Source organism: Eriocheir sinensis, chromosome 21 (assembly GCF_024679095.1).
Source record: "Eriocheir sinensis breed Jianghai 21 chromosome 21, ASM2467909v1, whole genome shotgun sequence".
Taxonomy (NCBI): Eukaryota; Metazoa; Arthropoda; class Malacostraca; order Decapoda; family Varunidae; genus Eriocheir; species Eriocheir sinensis.
The window spans coordinates 11,553,312-11,562,886 of record NC_066529.1 but is presented as its reverse complement, the minus strand read 5'-3'; positions in this window follow the sequence as shown (position 1 = coordinate 11,562,886).

Below are 9,575 nucleotides of genomic sequence, written 5' to 3'. Positions count from 1 at the left end.
ATACGGAGGAGGGAGCGAGAGAGGGGCGGAGGCGGAGGAGAGAGGGAGAGGCGGTGGAGGTGGAGGTGAGAGGGAGAGGTGGTGGAGGTGGAGGAGGAGGGTTAGTGGTAGTGGTGGTGGTGGTGGAGGTGGTGGAGGGTGGAGGGAAGAGAGGAAAAATGACGATGGGGAAAGTGGAAGGGGAGAGAGCGCTTGGGAAATTTAGGTCAAAAATTGGAGATAGATTGAAAGCGTGTGTGTGTGTGTGTGAGAGAGAGAGAGAGAGGTCATCCAGAAGACTTCCTCCATTCCCCTCCCCGTCTTCTTTCTTTCTTCCTTGTTTCTTGTTATATTCCTCCTCCTCCTCCTCCTCCTCTCTCTCTCTCTCTCTCTCTCTCTCTCTCTCTCTCTCTCTCTCTCTCTCTCTCTCTCTCTCTCTCTCTCTCTCTCTCTCTCTCTCTCTCTCGTTCTCTTCCTCCTTTTACCTTGTCTTTTCCATTCGTCCTCCTTCCCCCTGTCTCTCCTTCTCTTCCTCATCATATAACTTCCTTTTCAGTTCCTTAATCCTCCTCCTCCTCCTCCTCCTCCTCTCCCTCTTCTACGCCTCGCCTGGAATACGTAGTGCAGTTTTCATGGGTCTTTTAATACAAGAAGAACATCGAATTACTAGGGAGAGTAGCTTCAGCGCCGCACACTGAACATGCCGTTCCTTAATTGAGAGTGCAGACATGTGAGGAACGACTCATGAAACTTACAACTCCTGACGCTGGTAAAGGGGCAACTAAGACAGGTTATGATACAGATATTCAAGTACCTTAATTAACAATAGCAATGACATCAATTGGAACTCCAAACCAATTCGAGAACAAAAGATAATGGTTTACCACTTTAATGTAGGGGATAGTGCATATATTTTGATCTTTTTTTATCCCGAGCCAAGTAATCCGTCACTGCAACAACCTTCCTGCAGAAATAGTTAGAACAAACACAATTAATTACTTTAAGAATCGTATTGACCGCTATTTCGTTACGACTGGGTAGGCTTAGAGTGGGATTTACTTTGTTCTGCGGGTTGTTGAAATGCCGAACGAACAGACAAATCTACCAAAACAGCCAATCTCGTTCAGGGCAGACATGTTTTCAGTCGCCTGCTCTTCCTTGCTTCCATGTTCCCGCGTGCTCTCTATCTCCCTCCCTCTTCCTCCCTCTCTCTATCTATGCTATCAACATGGATCAGAATATATCATTGTCAAAGTCATCTGCCTCCAACCCGCCTGGAGAGTAGGAGGAGGGGGGGGGAAAGAAGGCGGAGAAGGGGGGAAAGAAGGAAGAGGAGGGGGAGGAAAAAAGTGGAGGAGGAGGAGGGGGGGAAAAAAAGTCAATATTTTCTCCACCGAGTTTCCATCTTGAGCTATTGTCTTTTATGGCTGACTATTATCTTCCTCCTCCTCCTCCTCCTCCTCCTCCTCTTCCTCCTCCTCCTCCTCTTCTTCCTTCGCCCCATCCTCGTGCTCCTATTCTTCCTCTCCCTCTCTTTGGTTCCTCTTTCTTCTTTTCCTCCTCCTTGTATTCTTCCTCCTTTTCCTTCTCATCTCTTCTTGGTCTTCCTTTTCCTCCTCATCTTCTGTTACTTCCTCCTCCTCGTCTTCTCTCTCTCTCTCTCTCTCTCTCTCTCTCTCTCTCTCTCTCTCTCTCTCTCTCTCTCTCTCTCTCTCTCTCTCTCTCTCTCTCTCTCTCTCTCTCTCTCTCTCTCTCTCTCTCTCTCTCTCTCTCTCTCTCTCTCTCTCTCTCTCTCTCTCTCTCTCTCGCTATCTATCTTTTTCCTGAGTTGTGTTTCGTTTCCTGTGGTTATGGCCGCCAGCTTTATCTCCGCCCTCCTCTACGTCTTCTGTTTTTCCTTCCTTCCTTCCTTCTCTCATTCTTTCCTTTCTTTTTACTGTCCTTCCTTCCTTACTTCCTTCATTCTTCTTTTCCTTCATTTGTGTCCTTCCCTCTTTCCTTCCTTCATTTATTCATTCATTCTTCCTTTCCTTCATTTGTGTCCTTCCCTCTTTCCTTCCTTCCTTACTTCCTTCATTCTTCCTTTCCTTCGTTTGTGTCCTTCCCTCTTTCCTTTCCTCCTTCTCTCATTCTTTCCTTTCTTTTTACTGTCCTTCCTTCCTCGCTTCCTTCATTCTTCCTTTCCTTCGTTTGTGTCTCCCTCTTTCCTTCCTTCCTTCGTCCTCTCTTTTATTCTTTCCTTTGTTACCATTTTTCCTTCCTTCCTTCCTTCTTTCCTTTCTTCGTCCGTTTCCTTCCCTCCTTCATTCCTTCTTTTGCTACCATCTCTCCTTCCTTCATTCCTTCCTTCTTTCTTTACTTCGTTTGTTTCCCTCCTTCCTTCCTTCCTTCCTTCCTTCCTTCCTTCGTTCACTCTTTTCTTCAGTCAGTTAGTCAGCCCTCTTTGCCTATGCCCATTCAGTGCCTCACCTCACCTGTTTTTTTTTTTTTCCTTTTTTTCGTTCATTCCTCTTTCCCTCAAAACTTCTCACCCATTCCCTTTCCCTTCCTCTTCTTGGCATTTTCTCTCCTTTTCTTTTATTCCTCATACTTTCTTTTCGTTTTTTCTTTGTATTTTTCGTTTATTATATTTTTTTTGTTCCCCCTGTTTCTCTTCCTCCTGTTTCTCCTCTTCCCTTTTCCCCACCGCACCACTTCTTCATCCTCCTCTTCCTCAACCTTTTCTCATACAAAACTACTGCTTCCTCCTCCTCCTCCTCCTCCTCCTCCTTGTCCTCCTCCTCCTCCTCCGCCTTCTCGTCCTACTCTTTTTCCTTCCCCTCCAACTCCTCTTCCTCTTTTATTTTCCTTCACCTCCTCCTCCTCCTCCTCCTCCTCCTCCTCCTCCTCCTCCTCCTCCTCCACTCTTCCTCTTCCTCCTCTTCCTGCCCTCCTCCCTCTCCTCCTCCTCTCCTCCTTCCTCCTCCTCCTCCTCGTCTTCCTCTCTTTTCCTCCTCCTCCTCCTCCTTTCCTCCTCCTCCTCCTCCCCCTCCTCTTTTCCTCCTCCTCCTTCAACTCCATCCGTCGCCTCGCTATGATCCTGCGCCCCCCCCCCCTGCCCCGCCCCCTCCCTACCCCCGCCGCCGCCGCCGCCTGATGCTCGCCACTTTATTGCAGGAAACAATAGCAATGAAGGAGACTTATGGGCCTCGATACCAAGCCTCGCTCCCTCAAGTAATAAAATGGGTTTAGCAGCATAGCAAGAAATCAGATGAAACCCATTTATTACCAGCCTGGCTCTCGCTCTCGCTCTCTCTCTCTCCCTCTTGGTCTCGGTCTCGCTGGCTCGCTCGCTCCCTCGGTTTCGGCCTCGCTCACTCGCTCGTTCTCTAGCTCTCGTTCTCTTTCTTGTTCTTGTTTTTGTTCTTGTTCTTGTTCTCTCTCTCTCTCTCTCTCTCTCTCTCTCTCTCTCTCTCTCTCTCTCTCTCTCTCTCTCTCTCTCTCTCTCTCTCATATTTCTTACCTCTTTCCTCATTTTTGCATCTTTTTCCTCATTTTCCTCTTCCTCCTACTCCTCCTCCTCCTATTTTCCTCTTCCTCCTACTCCTCCTCCTCCTGTTCATCGTTCACATGTGTTTCTTTCCTTGCTTTTCTTCATTAATTATTTTTTATTCTGTTTCTTATCATTCTTCCCATCTTTAGTATCTTTTTCTTTCTCCTCCTCATACTCATCCTGATCCTCATCCTTCTCCTTTTCCTCATCCTATTACTATTCCTCCTAAATCTCCTTCTGAAGCTGTTAATCCATTTTCGCTTCCTCGAACTATTACTACTACTACTACTACTACTACTACTACTACGACTACGACTACGACCACTACTACTACTACTACTACTACTACTACTACTACTACTACTACTACTACTACTACTACTACTACATTTTCATCTTCATATTTCTCGCACCGTCTCCTCCTCCCATTTTTCTTCTTGCCCCTCCTCCTCCTCCTCCTCTTCTTCCTCTTCCTCCTCCTCCTCGGGCGGCTGGAGGGTACAAAAGAGAAGATGAAGGACAATGAGTGGTGGTGATGAATGGCCTCGAGGCATGAATAATGTTAATGCATAATGGGAAGGATAGTGACCCAGAGAGAAGGATGGTGATGAGGAAGTTAAATTAAGGAGCATAAGAAAGAAAAGAAAAAGGTCGCTTACAGTAATATCTGAAAGAGGAGAGAGAGAGAGAGAGAGAGAGAGAGAAAGAGAGAGAGAGAGAAAGGAAGAAGGAAGGAAAAGAAAGAAAAAAGGAAAAAAAAAAGGAGAAAAGAGGAAGAAAAAAAGAGAGAGAGAGAGAGAGAGAGAGAGAGAGACTGGGGGGGGAGGGGTCACAACATGGCGGCGTCTCATAAGGCTTCAAACAAACATGGCGTCGAATCTTTCTTGCCTCAGACGGAATATGCAAAGAGGGAGACAATTTTTTTTTTTTTTTTATATTTAGTTTTTTTTCTTTTCTCTTCCTTTATTTATTTATTTATTTTTTTTTTTTTTTTTGCTGCACAAGAATAATAATAGAGATAAATCTTTTGTTGGCATATATTATTCATTTTAGGTATATTTTTTTCTACTTCTTGTTTTGGTTTTGGTAAATTTGCTTTTTCAGTTTTTTTTTAATTTCTTGTAGCATATTTTTTCAATTTTTTTTCTTCACTTTTTTTATTGTCTTCTTTTTTCCTTTCGTTTCCTCTCCCTCGTTTTCTTCGTTGCCTTTTCCCGTTTTCCTTGCTTCGATCTTTCTTAACCTTCTTCGTGTTTTTCTTCTTTATTGCTTTCTCCTTTTGCTTACTCTCTTTGTTGCTTCTCGTCATACTTCTCTTTCTTCTCCTTTCTTCGTTGTATCTCTCTTCCCTTGATCTTCCACATATTCGCTTCCTTCCTCCCTCCCTCTCTCTTCTACTTTCCCTTCCTCTTTCTCCCCTTTCTTCCTCTCTCTTTCCCTTCTCTGCTTTTCCACATTTCTCCGTCTATCCGTCTTTCTCATCCACATATTCGCTTCCTTCCTCCCTCCCTCTCTCTTCTACTTTCCCTCCCTCTTTTTCCCCTTTCTTCCTCTCTCTCTTTCCCTTCCCTGCTTCTCCACATCTCTCCCTCCCTCCGTTGATCTTATCCACATATTTGCTTTCTTCCTATCTCTCTTACTTTCCCTCCCTTCTACTCTCCTTCTCCCTTCCTCTCTCTCTCCCTTCTCCCCATCTCTCCATCCTTCTTTCCCACTCATTCGTTTCCTTCCTGCCTCTCTCTTCTACTTTCCCTCCCTCCCTATCCTCCCTCCCTCCCTCCCTCCCTCCCTTCTTCCTTCCCTCCTTCTCCCCCCCCTCTCATGAAAACACATAATTACCCTCGCTGTCGCCGTGTCCTCAGGGAAGCAGGACTCGCCATCATGCCTCCCCTGGGACGCACACACGCACGCACGCACACATACACACACGCACTCACCCCGCCCCTACAAGCACTCACCCCACACCAACACCCCCCACCCCCCACCCCCCACTTGTACCCCACACTCATCACCAGCATCATAACCTCACTATCTATCTTCTTCTGCCTCTACCTATTTCCTTCTACCTCCTCCTCCTCCTTCTACCTCTTATCTCCTTCCTTTTCCTTCTTCTACCCTTGTTTCCTTCTACCTCTCTCTCCTTCTACCTCTTATTTCCTTCCTTTTCCTTCTTCTACTTCTGTTTCCTTCTACCTCTCTCTCCTTCTACCTCTTATCTCCTTCCTTTTCCTTCTTCTACCCTTGTTTCCTTCTACCTCTCTCTCCTTCTACCTCTTATCTCCTTCCTTTTCCTTCTTCTACTTCTGTTTTCTTTTACCTCTCTCTCCTTCTATCTCTCTTTCTATCTCTACTTCTACCTTCCTTTTATCTCTACCTCTCTACCTCTATTCACTACCGTCCCTCCACTTCTCTCTTCTTTTCTCTCCTCTTACAGTATCTACATTTTTCCTTCTACCTCTACCTTTCTACTCTACCCACCTTCTACCTCTACTTACTACCGTCCCTTCACCTCGTTCCTCCTTTCCACCTTCTGTATTTCCACATGCGTTTCATCCACCGCCCAAAAGTCAGTCTACCATATCCACCCCATTTCCCTCTCCATTTCCTTCAACCACATCGCACTCTCTATCCACTTCACCCTCCCTTCCTTTCCTGAATTTCTCTTTGTCATCCTCACTCTTTCCACTCTTCCTCCACGTAGTTTAAAGAGTCATTCATCCACCTTATCCACCCATATCGCACTCCCTCTCTCTCCACCTCACCCATCCTTCCTTTCCTCTTCTCCTTCCTTTTTTCTCCTTCCCCCCTTATTTTCATTAACTGCTTAATTCATCCACCTTATCCACCCCTCAATTACCTCCACCCATATCGCACTCCCTCTCCACCTCACCTGTCCTTCCTTTCCTCAACTCTTCTTTCTTATCTTCTCCTTCCCCACTCTTCCTTCACTGCTTAAAATCATTCATCCACCTTATCCACCCCCCAATTACCTCCACCCATATCGCACTCCCTCTCCACCTTACCCGTCCTTCCTTTCCTCAACTTTTCTTTTTTATCTTCTCCTTCTCTTCTCTTTCTTCCATAATTCTTTCATTATCCATATCATCCTCCCCCCCTCCCTGCACTCCCTCTCCACCTCACCCTCTATTTTTTTTTACAGCAAAGGAGACAGCACAAGGGCACAAAAAAAAAGGAAACAATATAAAAAAAGCCCGCTACTCGCTGCTCCTGTAAAGAATCCGAAGAGGTGGACGAATGAGCAGTCAGTTACGATCCTGTCATCTTCAGTTCATTTTCTCTCATCCTATTTTTCCCACTTTTCCCTCATGCAGTTTAAGGTCATTCATCCACCGTATCCACCCGCCATTTTCCTCCCTACCTTAACTGCCCTCCCTCTCCACCTTTTGCTCCACCTCACCCTGTTTCCCTTCCTCCTCTCATTTCCTCTTTCATATGCTCGCTCTCCTCACTCTTCTTTCACACACTTTCATCACCTTTCCTCATCACCTTTACTCACCACCTTTACTCACCTCACACCTGCAGTCATCATCACTCATCTTTCCCTTGTAATGTTAAAATACTTACATGAAGCCTCCCCCAACCCCCCACTTCCCTCCTCCCCCCCTCCTCCCCTTCTCCCCGTCCCTTTACTTAATTCCTTGTCCCTTGCCACTGCTTTGTATAGGGTATGAGAAACGTGAGAGTGCGTGGCCTCTGTGCACCGCTCCGTCGCTTTTCTCTTTTTATCATGTTTTCTTTTGTCTTCTTTTTTTTATTGCTTTCTCTTTTTTGCTTACTTTCTTTGTTGCTTCTTGTCATACTTCTCTAATCTTCTCCTGTTATATTTGTCGCTGTATCATAATCCATTGTTCTCTCTTTAACTTCTTTGCTATTAAACTTTTCTTTTAATTGTTTTTGTTTTTGTCTTATTCGTATACTTACCTTCATTTTTTTTGCATTCTATTTGAGTTTCCATTCGTCATATATATCCTGGCAACCGGCCTCCTACAGACTCCTTACGTTCTTATGTTCTTATGTTCTCTCCATTCTGTGCCTCCCATCCCTCCCTTACCATTCCCCTCCATCACCTTTTCTCCCTCAAGTTTCATCTGACACTTCTCTCCCTCACTCTTCTTCCCCCCAACCCTCTCTGTCCCTCACCTTTCCTCCTCCCACCCCTCTCTCTCCCTCACTCTTCTTCCTCCCACCCCTCTCTCTCCCTCACCTTTCCTCCTCCCACCCCTCTCTCTCCCTCACCTTTCCTCCCTCACCCCTCTCTCTCCCTCACCTTTCCTCCCCCCACCCCTCTCTCTCCCTCACCTTTCCTCCTCCCACCCCTCTCTCTCCCTCACCTTTCCGCCTCCCACCCCTCTCTCTCCCTCACCTTTCCTCCTCCCCCTCTCTCCCTCACCTTTCCGCCTCCCACCCTCTCTCCCTCACCTTTCCTCCTCCCACCCTCTCTCTCTCCCTCACCTTTCCGCCTCCCACCCCTCTCTCTCCCTCATTGTGTCTTGCACTCTTCTCTCCCCACCGTTCCTCCTCCTACTCCTCTCTCCCTCACCTCTCCTACTGTCTCTCTCTCTCTCCCTCACCCCTCTTATCGCCTCTCTCTCCCTCACCCCTCCTATCACCCCTCTCCGCTTCCCCTTCCATGACAAGGAAAGCATATGACACACGGAGAACCCAAACACACACACACACACACACACACACACACACACACACACACACACACACACACACACACACACACACACACATCTCATATCCTTTCAAAATCTTCTTCCTAGACAAATTAAACATCATGCTCTATAAAAAAAAATAATAACACACACACACACACACACACACACACACACACACACACACACACACACACACACACACACACACACACACACACACGGGCTGGTTGATTATGCTGATCACTCTGGTAATGCACGCACGTGACATGGGAATGGCGCCGACAAAGAGGGGACCAGATGATTACCATACTAATGCCGGGGCCTCCTGGGGTCACCTGCCGGGGAGGGGGGCGGGAAGGGGGGCGTAGGGGGCGACTCCTACTCCTCCTCCTCCTCCTGGTCTCTTCGTCGACGCCCTCCTCCTCCTCCTCCTCCTCCTCCGCTTCCTCTTCCTCATATCCCATACGTCCCTAGGGTGTAAATTTGCCTTATTCATATTTTGGTCTTCCTGCTGTCTTCCTCCTCCAGTCCACCTCCTCCTCCTCCTCCGCCTCCTCCTCCTCCTCTTCCTTTAGTTTCTCCTGGTCACTGTATTTGTCATCATGGTTCTTCGGTCTTTCCTCCTTCCCTTCCTCCTTCTCTTCTTGATTAACTTTACTTCTTTTTCCTGTTTTGCTTTTATATTAATAGTTACTTTGTCATTGTCGTAGTTTGGTATAATTTTCTTCCTCCTCCTCCTCCTCCTCCTCCTCCTTCTTCTGTAATATGAGGTATGGTGAAGGTGGCGCAGAAGGAAAATCTTAATATACAATCATGTCAGTCACCTCCCTTGTGTGTGTGTGTGTGTGTGTGTGTGTGTGTGTGTGTGTGTGTGTGTGTGGATTCAATCACTCCCCATCATTCCACCTCCCAATACACATCCTCTCCTCCTCCTCCTCCTCCTCCTCCTCTTCCTCACCCCTCACACACTCTTCCCATCTCACCCCTCGACCCTCATCCACACCCACTCCCCCTCTCCCCCCCACACTCCCCCCTCTATCTTTGACCCATCCGTCCCCCCACCACACACAGACTTTTCACACCCATCCACACCCACCTATCACTCCCCCTTCCCCCCCTTCACTCTCCCCCTCTCCCACTTCCTCCTCCCTCACCCCTCTACCTTACACCCATAGCCCCCTCCCCTCACCACACACAGACCCATCCACACCCACCTATCACTCCCCCTTCCACCCCTCCACTCTCCCCCCCCTCCCACTTTCTCCTCCCTCACCCCTCTACCTTATACCCTTACCCCCTCCCCCTGCCCACTCACACCCATCCACATCAACCTCTCCCCCCGCCCTCCTCACTCCCCTTCCTCCCCACCCACCCCACCC